Genomic DNA, 14,188 nt, shown 5'->3' on the forward strand with positions numbered 1-14,188 from the left:
AAATCCGAAAGGTTCAATCAACACTCAACAAATAGAAAACAACAATCATAGCCTATACCTATGAACCCACCCCCCATAAGGCTGATAGATATATAAGTACCAAAGAACATACTGGTGATAGGCAATGCGCATGCATGAATGAATGCAAAGTAAATCCATAATACCATAACCGATTCAAGTTCCATAATGTACTCAGTATATACACCTCATCCAACTCAATGGCTTGAAAAGGAAGGACCTACGACGACCTCTCTTCTCCGATATGAGGCTCATGAATGAAAAAGGACCTAAGGGATTTGGGAATATATGTATACACTGACCTAGTCCAATTCAGAGAGATGTATATATAATAAATACACATACTTAAACCATAGATAAAAGAGTGTAAGTCTGTAAATCCATTAACTAGGACCAAATTTGTAACTAAATCATCATAATAGAGCAAAAAGGGTCAGAATCTCTCACAATCAAAGTAAATTATAGTAATAAAAGAGTAGGTAAACTATGGACCAGAATCAATCTCGCTCTAATTTCCAAAACATCAATTTTAGTGCTAAAATGTCATAAATCATCCATTAAGGTGGTACGATTCCCTTTATAAAAGAGTCCATTTAAAAGTGAAAATTGAGGATAAATTCCTTTTTTAGAAAATAATAGTAAAATCATGATTTTATCGGAATCATACCACTAAGTGAGTATGCCATCATCAATATCAAAATAATACAATCATAAATGGACAACATCTATAGACTAAAGCCACGTCCTTTATAAGTATAAAATACTTTCATAGATTCCAACTAGTATTGTAACCACGACCTTGGGCCAAATAGTATATAACCATCATAATATCAATACTATAAATTGGAAAACTATGATCTAATCCTCTAAGTCAAGTGATAAACCTTTTACTAAAGGGGTCCATAGCATCACTATGATAAATATGCTAGTAATGTAGGGTGATGGGATCCTATAGTTGTAACGAGTGTTTCATATTAAGGGTCGATTCACCCTTCTATCCCCGAACTCTTAAATTAGGCTAAGTCATGGTGTTCTACCCATATTCATATTCTAATATCCTTATGTAACATGAAATATACACCATACACTATCTCATGAAGAAGAATAGATCGAAGTCTGTCTTGATGCTGAATCGTCAATCCTTCAGTTATCCAACAAAACATCTGTCTTTGATCTATGATCCAAAAATGCTGCTACACTATAAAAATAGTAATCAATGTTATTAGGAGTAAAAAAAATAAAGGGTCGGGTCAGAATTTCAATCAAGAATACCCCCGCGAGGCCTGAAAATGGAATCCAAAATTGAATCCATCACAAGGCTCCTCGAAGGACAAGGAATGTGTGATAAAAAGTTGAGCACAAATAGTGCATAAATTGTGGCCCAAATCAGCCCCTAAGGTCTAAGGGTGTAAAGGCCTAACTTCTAAGAATTTGAAATAAAATGGGATGAAAATTGACGAGATAGCTAATGGGAAATATTCAAAGAGTGTTAGTCTATCTTACCTTAGCTTCAATGAATGATTTACTCTTTCCTTCTCTTCAAGCTCTCAAATAATGGAAAATGATAGAGAAAATGAATGGGTATTTTGGGTGAAGAAGGGGATTTAATAATTCCAAAGTGTCACTTAAGCGACTCAATGATCACTTAAGCAAATATCACTTAAGCAATCAAGTGATCGCTTAAGTGATCCACCATAAATATCTAACCTTCGCTTATGCAGTGAGTACCACTTAAGTGACCCCCGCTTAAGTGGCAATGCCATTGCTTAAGCAGCAAGGCGGGTACAAGGGCAATTACTAAAGAGATCCCCTATTCGATTATGCGACCACCACTTAAGAAACGAAAGGTCCATTTAAGAAGTTGCACCAGATGGTGTTATGAACCGGATTTGCTAAGTCCAAAATGGACTCCGACTAGATGCTCGAAATTCATTAAGAACCCCATGCGCACAAAAGAACTATACTACTATATCAAATTCGACATTTAAGACAAATAAAATTGTCACGCCTTAAATCCTATTAGAGCGGACAGGCACCCATAGCCGTGAAGGCCTAAGAGAACCAATCCATAATCTTGTACTTCTCATGCATGTAATATGACAACCAAAGGTTATAACAAATATGATATAATGCATCGATGAGAATAACTACGTATGCAAGCGCAAAATTATATATACAAGGCATGATCGTTGGGGCCACACATATAAAAGACAAGACACTACCATGTTTAACATTACATTAGTCTATAAAGCCACTAAAAGATACATAGACATAGCTAGGGTCGGGACAAACCCCTGCCCTACTCTTGACTATTGCACAATACCAAAATATATGGAATTGACTCGGAAAGCCCCGAATCAACCTGGAGCTCACCAATGGTCACTGAATAGCCTGTGCTCCTACTAGCAAGGTGTATTAGCTGAAGCACCTATTCCTGCAGCATGAAATATAGGTCCCCCGTAAGGGACGTCAGTACAAAAATATGTACTGAATATGTAAGGTTGAAGGTAACAACACATAATACAAAAGCTCAACAAAAATCAGATGCAAGTGTATAAGTAGTACTAGTAGACCACCTTTATAAATACTTATGGGACTATGTACATTACATTGTATTCCTTACTTTTACCTTTCTTACATCAAAATATTCGTAAGCCATATAATATAAATGACCAGCTGATCATTGGTAAATAGATAATTGGAATCGGCCTATGCTAGGCTTACACCTCTGAGCTGCCACCCACATATGAAAATTGGGATCGGCTCATGCTAGTCTTTTGCCCCTGAGCTGCCACCCACATATATAGGTATCGAGATCATCCCATGCTAAGCTTATGCCCCTGAGCTGCCACTCGTTTTACAGATTGTGTTACTTAGTTTATTTAACCTTTGAGATTGTTACTTTGGTGGTCATAACATTATGGTACCTTGAAATAATAATCTACCAATAAGAGACATATAAATTGGAACTTAATGCAACAATAATGAGGTAGGGAGATGTTGGCACACAAATGAAGTGTTTAGGAGATGAAAATAACACATGGGTCTTATTTGAGTAAACGGAGAACTCCTAAAATTTTCTAGTGAAAATAGACATGCAAGTTTAATAATAAGCATGAATTGAGGTGTTTTGACATGTCATAGAGTGGGAACAACGCCATTGGCTACATGGGATATAATACGTTGCTATTATGTATCACTTGTTATAGGATAACCTGGGAAGCTTACTTGATGGAACAAATATCTGATTTTATGCCAAAGAGTGCAAAATAGAGTATGCCTTACATACCTGGTTATATAACTCCAAAACTAACCCAACTTGACTTCTCGACTTTTAGATTACTTATCTACAATAGAATATATGTTAAACTAGTATTAGCAACCAACCAACACATTTGGGCTACTTAACTTCACCAAAATAGTTAACGGGCATTAAGCCCTTAATCTATTAATCAAGGGTATTATTTTTACCCTTTTCTCCTCTAATTACACCCATATACCATACATATTTTTATAAGATTCACCAAAACTACCTCAACTTCATTACATCCTCTAAATAATACACAAAATAGATCGGGCAGTAAACATATGCATAATTAGTTCGGTGGAGTATCGCCATACCTTTTTCCTATATTTCAATTCAAACTAGTCACACCTTTCTCCAATATCAACTTGGCAGCCCAGAACATATACATACAAAACAGTCCAAAAAATAGCCCCAAATCCTTTTTATTGTAGCAATTAATTATTGAACTCATCATCTCTTGAGTTCTCAATAACAACACATCCATAATTCTCTCTTAATTTCATATATAAGAAGAAAAAAATGGATCAGTCACCTTACCTCAATTCTACAAATTATTCTTTTAATTTGAACTCCTCAAGAACTTCAACTTTCACTTTCCTTCACACTTTAAATCAAAGAAGAAAAGAGATCTCTTAATAATAAAGAAAAAAGTGAGCAAGTAGCTTGTTCTGTACTCTGCCATGAATTAATAATTAAGCACTTATAGCATGTTTTCCTAATCTTCTGTGAGATAATTAAGCTAAACCATAAGTCTTTTCGCTTACCTTGGCTTGCAAAGTTTGGAGTTTCTCTAAGAACCCTAAAAGGAAATATAGGGCTGCTCTTAGTTGTTTTAAAGAAAGTAGAGAGAATTTTGAGAAGTATAACCTTTATTTGTGACTTAAGAATAAGGGAAAATGACCAGAAACTTGTTCTATAAAGGCTCTATTTTGTCCACCCACTTAGCTGCATTTTGGACCTCAAATTTGGTCAAATTTTTCCAAGTAGGTGATGCACCTACTTACTTAATTCTTAGTTGGGCTCAATTAAATTGAGCCTTGGCATATTTGAGCATTGGGCCGTTTCTTTTATTTAATTTGGGCCCAAATAAGTATACTACTAAAGGCCCAAATTTTATCCATGGACTTGGTCTATTAACTTGGCTCATATAACCAAAGTAAGTGACTCACCTGCTAGCTTAATTAAGTCAAGCAAGCACCTCAATAAATTACTCCATTTTCAGTTCTTAATCCATTTAATCTAATTTAAAATTTGTATACACTTGGTCACTTTAAACTTTAGATTCAAAGACTAGCTTATGATCCCAAGTTTAAATAGTTGTGTCGACGTTAACTTGGTCGTATCACATTAAAACTTACTAATGAAGATTCTTCTGCATTATGCATAATAAGCCCTTCATCTGAAGTTTCAAGAAGTTGAACCCCCAAATTGGCTAGTTGGTACAGATCTTTAGTTATCAGTTGGTACAGATTTTTAGTCATCATTTTTCTTTCTATAGACGGTGTCATAGTCTTACGACTTAACGCATCTACTGCCATATTTGCTTTCCTCGGATGATACAAAATATCAACGTCATAATCTTTTAATAGTTCAAGCCACCTTCACTACCTCGAGTTTAGATCTTTTTGGCTAAAGATATATTGCAAACTCTTGTGGTCATTATATATGTCAACATGAATCCCATACAAGTAGTGACGCCATATCTTTAAGGCAAATACAACCGCTACTAGCTCCAGATCATGCATTGGATAATTTTTCTCACGTGGCCGCAATTGTCTTGAGGCATATGTTATCACTTTACAATGCTGCATCCACACACATCCTAAATCAATTCTTGAAGCATCACAATACATTGTATACCCTTCTGTGCTTTCTGGCAGTACCAATGCAGGTGTAGAAGTCAACTTATTCTTTAGATCTTGGAAACTACTTTCACATGCATCATTCAATTGAAACTTGGACGCTTTGTGTGTTATCTTTGTTAAAGGTACAAAAATTGAAGAAAACCTTCAACAAACCTCTTATAATAACCTACCAACCCAAGGAAACTACGAACCTCCATAGGCATTATAGGTCTTGGCCAGCTCTTCACAACTTCTATCTTTTGAGTATCAACCTTTATTCCTTCATCAGATACAATATGACCCAAGAATGCCATAGATTTTAACCAAAAATCATATTTAGAGAACTTTGCATATAGCTTATGATCACGAAGAATCTGTAACACATGTCGTAAGTGACTGGCATGTTCCTCATTTAAATAAACCAGAATATCATCTATCAAAACTATCACAAATACATCCAAGAATGGCTTGAACACCCTATTCATCAAATCTATAAAAGTTGCAGGTGCACATTAGTTAGCCCAAAGGACATGACTAAAAACTTGTAATAACCGTACCGTGTTTGAAAAGCTGTCTTAGGTATGTTCTTCTCTTTGACCCTCATTTGGTGGTAACCAGACCTCAAATCAATCTTTGAAAAACACTTGGCACCTTGCAACTAATCAAATAAGTCACCAATTCTCAAAAGGGGATATTTGTTCTTAATAGTCACCTTATTCAGTTGTCGATAGTCAATACACATTCTAAATGAGCCATCTTTATTACGCACAAATAACACTGGTGTGCCCCAAGGGGACATAATAGGCCTTATGAATCCTTTTTCTAGAAAGTCTTTCAATTGATCTTTCAACTCTCATAATTCTGTCGGGGCCATTCTATACAGAGAAATTGAGATTGGTTGAGTACCTGGAATCATATCAATACCAAACTCCACTTCTCATTCTGGTGGCAAACCTGGAAGATCTTCAGAAAATACCTCAGAAAATTCATTTACCACTGGAATAGTTTAAAGAGTTAGTAGCTCCGCATCTGTATCCTTCACTCTAGCTAGATAATAGATGTAACCATTGGAAATCATCCTTTTCGCCTTAAAATAAGAAATAAATTTACCTCTTGGCGCACTAATGTTACCCCTCCATTCAAGGGTTGCCTCTCTTGGAAAATGAAAATACACCCTTTTAGTTCGGCAATCAGTAGTAGCATAATAAGAAGCCAACCAATCCACACCCATTATAGCATCAAAATCTACCATTTCTAACTCAACCAGGTCAGCCATTGTATCACAACCACAAATAGTTATTATACAATTTTGATACTCTCTTGGCTATAATAGATTCACCAACTAGCGTAGACACTTCAAATGGCTTAACTAGAAATTCTGGTGTTCTTTTGAACTTTCCAGCAACCAATGGAGTGACATATGATAATGTAGAACCCGGATCAATTAATGCATATACATTATGTGAAAATATGGATAATGTACCTATAACTACATCTAGAGAAGCCTCTAAATTTTGTTGATCCGCTAAAGCATATGTACGATTCTGAACTCCACTAGAGCTAGCTGCTTCTTTAGCAACTCTACCATGACCTATAGGCTGTACACCCCTACTAAAAATGGCACCAATGATGATGATACAGTGTCTAATCCAGTAGGTCATGTTATACCACTCATGCCTCTTTGGGAGTATTCTCTCATCATATGCCCCGGCGTACCACACCGAAAGCAAATATTTTTCCCAAACCGCATGCACCCAAATAAAGCTTTCCACATTTTTACATGGTTGCTGAGGAGTTCTTAATTGGCTCATACTCCCTTGCTCTTGATACCCCGCTACTCGTGAACTCTGACTCCCACTTCTCTGCCCAAAATAATTGCCTTTAGACCCTTGAAACTATGGTATAGCATTAGCTGTAGGATAAGAAGATAATCGCCTAGGTGGTTTATTAGAAAACCAAGGCTTAAACTCACCTTAGGATGCCACGAACTGCCCTGTAGATCTGGCCCTCTTGGAATACCCTCTTTCTAATTCTTGTACTCTTCTTCTTTGTCTCTGATCCTCTATTTTTTATGCAAAAACTTGTATCCTTGCTATGTCCATGTCTTTGTTCAAAGCAGCAATAGTACAATCTCTAACCAGATATGAATCTAATCTATCCACATATTGATGTACCCTATCATCCATAGTAGTTACTACATTAAGAGCATACCTAGCCAAAGAGTTAAATCGAAGGTTGTACTCCCTCACGCTCATATTCCCTTGGCAAAGATTCAAGAACTGATCCGCATGGGCTTCTCGAATCTCAAATGGGAGGTAATGATCAAGAAATGACTCTTTGAACTCTTTTCAAGTAGCTGAAGGTGCATCAATACCCCTAGATCGTTTCCAGTCTTCATACCAAAATATAGCCTCTCCTTTGAATATATATGCTTCTAGCTCAACTATCTCCTTACCCGATACATGCATGACGTCTAAAGCCCTTTGGATTTGATCAATAAAGTCCTGTGGGTCTTCATTAAAATCTGATCTAGTGAATATGGGAGGATCCAATTTAAGAAAATCATGCATCCGTAGGCTAGCTGCCCTATCTGTACAACTAGCAACTGTGGTTGGAATGGCTTGTCCTTGAGCTTGTCTAGAAATTATACAAGCCAACAATTGCACCGCATTCCTTAGATCTTGGTCAGTAGCATTAATAGGTGGTTCTAAGGATATTGCTCTTCCCCTTCTTAGCTCTTCTAGAGCTAATAGAGGAGTAGAAGAGGTTTGTGATCCAAACTCAACTTGAGCCTCACTTTGATTAGCTTATCTAGGTAGTGACTTGCTGGTCCCTTCTCTGGCAGCCACGTCTACTCGCTTACCCGTATTCTTACTCCTTCTTATAACCGGCATCTTTACTATAATGAGAAAAAACAAATTTAATGGTTAAATAGGACTCCACCTACGACTTAGGCTCTATTGCACGATCTAAGATGTGAAGGAAAGGAGACAACCCCTAAATGTCCCATAGCCTCTTGTATATAGGTGTGGTGCACCACACACCCATAAGCAAGACTCTACGTAGACACAACTTTGTAGATTCCCTAGGATGACCTGCTCTGATACCACTTTTGTCATGCCTCAAATCCTATTGGGGCGAACAAGCACCCGGAGCCGTGAAGGCCCGAGAGAACCAATCCATAACCTTGTACTTCTCATGCGTGTAACTATGACAACTAAACGTTCTAACAAATATGATATAATGCATCGATGAGAATAACTACGTATGCAAGCGCAAAATTACATATACAAGACATGGTCGTTGGGGCCATACATATAAAAGACAAGACACTACCATGTTTAACTTTACATTAGTCTATAAAGCCTCTAAAAGATACATAGACTTAGCTAGGGTCGGGATAAACCCCTGCCTTACTCTTGACTATTGCACAATACCAAAATATGTGGAATAGACTCGGAAAGTCCCGAATCAACCTGGAGTTCACCAATGGTCACTAATAGCCTGTGCTCCTACTAGCGAGGTGTATTAGCTGAAGCATCTGTGCTTGCAGCATGAAATACAAGTCCCCCGTGAGGGACGTCAGTACAAAAATATGTACTGAATATGTAAGGTTGAAGGTAACAACACGTGATACAAGAGCTCAATAAAAATCAAATACAAGTGTATAAGTAGTACTATTAGACCACCTTTATAAATACTTGTGGAACTACGTACATTACATTCCTTCCTTCACTTTTACCTTTTTTTCTTCAAAATCTCCGTAAGCCATATAATGTAAATGACCAGCTGATCAGTGGTAAATAGATAATCGGGATCGGCCCATGCTAGGATTTTGCCTCTAAGCTTCCACACACATATATAGTATCTAGATCAGCCCATGCTAGGCTTATGCCCCTGAGCTACCACTAATTTTACAGATCTCGTTACTTAGTTTATTTAACCTTTGAGATTGTTACTTTGGTGGTCATAACATTATGGTACCTTGAAACAATAATCTACCAATAAGAGACATGTAAATGGTCACTTAATGCAATAACAATGAGGTAGGGAGCTTTGGCACACAAATGAAGTATTTAGGAGCTGAAAATAACACATGGGTCTTATTTGAGTAAACGGAGAACTCCTAAAATTTTTCAGTGAAAATAGACGTGCGGGTTTAATAATAAGCATGCATTGAGGTGTTTTAACACGTTAGAGAGTGGGAACAAGTCATTGGCTACATGGGATGTAATACGTTGCTATTATGTATCACTTGTTATAGGATAACCTTAGAAGCTTACTTGATGGAACAAATGTCCGATTTCATGCCAAAGAGTGCAAAATAGAGTATACCCTACATACCAGGTTATATAACTCCAAGACTAACCCAACTTGACTTCCCGCCTTTTAGATTACTTATCTACAATAGAATATATGGTAAACTAGTATTAGCAACTAGCCAACACATTTGGGATACTTAACTTCATCAAAACAGTAACCGGGCAGTAAGCCCTTAATCTGTCAATCAAGGGTGTTATTTTAACCCTTTTCTCCTTCAATTACACCCACATATCATATATGTTCTTATAAGATTCACCGAAACCACCCCAGCTTCATTACACCCTCCAAACAATACACAAAATAAATTGGGTAGTAAACATATGCAATAATTAGTTCGGTGGAGTACCGCTACACCTTTTTCTATATTTTAATTCGAACTAGTCACACCTTTCTCCAATATCAACTTGGCAGCCCATAACATATACATACAAAACAGCCCCAAATTTCTTTTATTGTGGCAATTAATTATTGAACTCATCATCTCTTGAGTCCTCAATAACAACATATCCATAATTCTCTCTCAATTTCATATATAAGGAGAATAAAATGGAGCAGTCACCTTACCTCAATTCTGCAACTTATTCTTTTAATTTGAACTCCTCAAGAACTTCAACTTTCACTTTCCTTCACACTTTAAACCAAAGAAGAAAAGAGATCTCTTAATAATAAAGAAAAAAGTGAGCAAGTAGCTTGTTCTATATTGTGCCATGAATTAATAATTAAGCACTTATAGCATGTTTTCTTAATCTTTTGTGAGATAATTAAGCTAAACCATAAGTGTTTTCACTTACCTTGGCTTGCAAAGGTTGGGGTTTCTCCAAGAACCCTAAAAGGAAATATTGGACTGCTCTTAGTTGCTTTAAAGAAAGTAGAGAGAATTTTGTGAAGTATAACCTTTATTTGTGACTTAAGAATGAGGGAAAATGACCAGCAACTTGTTCTATAAAGGCCTTATTTTTTACCATCCACTTAGTTGCATTTTGGACCTCAAATTTGTTCAAATTGGTCCAAATAGGTGATGCACCTACTTACTTAATTCTTAGTTGGGCTCAATTAAATTGGGCCTTGGCAGATTTGAGCATTGGGCCTTTTCTCCATTTTACTTTTTTTTTATTTAATTTGGGCCCAAATAAGTATACTAATAAAGGCCCAAATCTGATCCATAGACTTGGTCCATTAACTTGGCTCATATAACCCAAGTAGGTGACTCACCTACTAGCTTAATTAAGTCAAGCAAGCTGCTCAACAAATTACTCCATTTTCAGTTCTTAATCCATTAAATCTAATTTAAAACTTGTATACACTTGGTCACTTCAAACTTTAGATTCAAATACTAGCTTACGATACCAAGTTTAAATAGTTGTGTCGACGTTAACTTGGTCGCATCACATTAAAACTTACGGGCAGGATCTATAATTCCATCTACACCATTAATAGTCGCATAACAAATTTCACCTGTTACCTATACCACAAGACTATACCAAGTTCCATATAATTAGAATAAGAACAAGCAAAATACGAGATGTTACAGAAATCAGCGAAAGTTTCATTTGATACCGTTTCAACTAAATATGAAATCCACACCTGTAATTCGATTTTTCATATAATCTACCTAAGAGTCTGAAAGTCTCGAGACATGAATTAAGGATCCCCTAACCTAAAAATCAATGTTCCAAAGATGAAAGTGGTGCTAAAATTATCATTTGAGGTCATTTACTAGGAGACTTGGTACTAGACCAATTTCTTTACAACGAAAGCTCCAAACAAAAAAATGAGTCTAAAACTCAAACGAACTATCCAATAACTGAACCAAAAATTTCTACAAGTCTTAAATGAGCTGTAGCAGCTGGAAAGAACTGAAATGTTGGAAATGCATGTAAATCGGGGAAATGATCTAGAGGATCTTTACACCAGCCCACCACCCATTTAACCCCATCTTCTTCTTCACTTCAACATAACACCAACAACACGCGACAACATAAACATTCATCAGCTCAACAACATCGACCTATATAAACACAAAATTCCCAAAGGTCCTTTGCCGCCCAGAGTTCCCTCTCTTTATACATCTACATATGATAAGCACAATTTCTGCACTTCGATCGTTCTAACATCTGCGACATTGCAGTATCCATGATATTTCCTTTTCTAAAAATTGTCACAATTTTGCAAATTCGTTTAGAGATTGTGCGAAATCCAACGTGGAACATTATCCTCAAAACTGATTTTGAATTATAAAATTCAAAAACCCCAATTATCCCCAATATTGATTTTTACCCTAATCATACGAATTCGGATGATTCGATACAGCAAAAGCTCATCCAACAAGATTCCAGAACTCCTAAATCCCACATTTAAATTTCATTCTCAAAGACCTAAAATCATTCCTATATAAACCCTTTTACTCCATCGTTTGACGAGAAGGTTAAAGACAGTCAACAGTAGAGAACTCCAACTGAGAAAGGGATTTCGCTAAGACTGAAGATTCTAGTGTCAAGAAATGTGATAAGACTCACTTGATCTCAAATTTATAGGCTAAGGATTGAGCTTGTTTTTGGTGGTGGTACGAAAAAAATTAGAAGAAGCTGGAAGGCCTGATATTGTTGCTCTGAAATAGGTGATACCCCTATTCCTCTTGTGTTCTATCTCAATTTATCTTCTTGCATCATGATGCTTCTTGTTGTAGCTTTCTTTTTAGTACTATCTATGTTCTGATTGTGATTTTTCATTCATCCGCAGTAGTAGCGCCAAATTTCACACATGAGCATGGGAATGGACTTAATACTGTTGGCTCTTTTCGTTTAAATTATTTCAGCCTGTGTACTATTTCAAGGGGTTTAATTCTAAAGTTTCTTCCTTTGCTATTTGTGATTCGTTCATGTCTTTGCGTTAGTTAGGTTAGTTTGAGCATTAACATGAGTTTCAATCATGTTTGTCTAAGCTTTACTACTATTTCTTTTTTCCTCTTATTAGAAATATGTAAGAATTACCTTTCTGTTGAACGCGTTTGTTTATATAACTTTGTTCGTTCTTGTCATTTTTAGCAAATGGTATCGCAAAACTCGTCCTACCACTTGGGCAATTGCTCACTATTGTTTTGATTTACGAGTTAAGACAACTTAAAGTTGTTCGATTTGAATGGTTAGAGTTTGTCTCTCTTTGAGCTTGTATTGCTAATGCGTCGATTCAATAGGTCGAAAATTTGTTTTTAAGGCTATCTGTTAAAGAGCAGTGACCCCTTTTTTTTATTCTTTTTCACATATTGAAGGCCATCTCCTTGTATGATCTTTGCTTATGACTCTTTATTTTGTTTCAATCATTTTCCTTTGTCAACAAATAAATCTTTAATTTTTAGGCGATTGAATTCATCCCTATCTCTCAGTCTTTCCCCTTTTCTTTTTCCCTTAGAAGCCTCCACTGAATCATGAAACACTATGACCAAGTGTAAGTGAATCCATGAAAGAGCCTAGAATTCTCATCTTTAAGCTTTTTTGAAAATCTGAAAATCACTACGCTATGAGTGTGAGTTCAATAAGGCCTTTAAGTTATTTGTTCGTCCTCTCTTTTTAGTTATTCTTCTTCGATGGACTTTGTGTGGTATTAACTACGAAATTTGCTTAATGATTTCTGATTTTAACTGTATTCGTTGGTTCGAGTTATAAATGGTTACATTGTATTATTCTTATAATAGATTAAAGGTCCTTGAGGGACCGATTTGATTTGTACATATTGTAACTTTTCAAGAGATGATGAAATAAGTAAGTTTTAAATTATTATATGGCAATTCTTCTTGGATATGTTTTTGATTGAAAGAAGTTGGATTTAGCTTTTTGATCAATCATTGATTATTTTTATGGAATGAAAGTTACTTATTTTGCTCTTTATGTATTAATTAGGTTCTAATCTTTATATCTTTTTCTTTGCATGTGAAACTTTTCCGCATTCAAATGGACTTTCTTCACCTCGCATTTCTCCAATGGGTCAACAAGGCTCGTTTTTCTTTTAGTTTGAGTCTCCCGACCAAATGGACTGGATAGCGTGAAATGAGCCAAGACCCATGAAATTTAAGTTCATGACTAGTCTTGATAGGTCAAGCAGAGGCCCAAGTTTCATCTTTCCTCTCTTTAATTACTAGTAATACATATTTGTTTATTTGTATTAACTCTAATATTTTTCTTAACTTAGTTTGAATTTTCCTTTTGAATTGGCAATGTTTTGCAAATAAATTCTTTTATAGATTTAACATGATTGATTTTATTATTCGATTCAAAGCTATTAACCGATGTTTGTTTTCCCAAAATAATGGTATAAGTTCAAATTGGAATAAAAAAGAAAAATTACCTTCATTGACAAATCTCAAACTTCTCTGAATTAAGGCATCTTTTTTCTCAAAATCCCTTTTTCATAAGTTAGTCAATTAAGTTAATTTCAAATAAGATCGAACAATCGCAAGTTATCGGATAATCTTGGTGCTATAACAACTTTTCAAGAGTATTAATTGTAACCACTTACCCAATTTTTTAACTCTTGAAAGATATTTTCTATTTTTAACTTTTAAGTATATTATTAAAGATTTTCTTAATTTTCCTTGATCAAATTAAGTGGCAAATCGGTTTCTTTCAATATTAAATTTGAACTTTTTTATAAGTGTTCGAATTAGTAAAATCGCAAAAGTTCGTCTTCTCTGCAAATCAGA

General features: G+C 35.7%; 1 long non-coding RNA gene across 1 annotated transcript; it reads left to right on the top strand.

Moving 5' to 3' along the window:
- The first annotated feature begins 11,281 nt into the window (after window positions 1–11,281).
- Window positions 11,282–13,732, top strand: LOC124894413. Its single transcript, XR_007051167.1, has 2 exons — window positions 11,282–12,109; window positions 12,232–13,732. It is a non-coding gene; the product is annotated as an uncharacterized LOC124894413 (long non-coding RNA).
- The last annotated feature ends 456 nt before the right edge of the window (window positions 13,733–14,188 follow it).

The sequence above is a fragment of the Capsicum annuum genome, chromosome 2, assembly GCF_002878395.1.
Source record: "Capsicum annuum cultivar UCD-10X-F1 chromosome 2, UCD10Xv1.1, whole genome shotgun sequence".
Classification (NCBI taxonomy): Eukaryota; Viridiplantae; Streptophyta; class Magnoliopsida; order Solanales; family Solanaceae; genus Capsicum; species Capsicum annuum.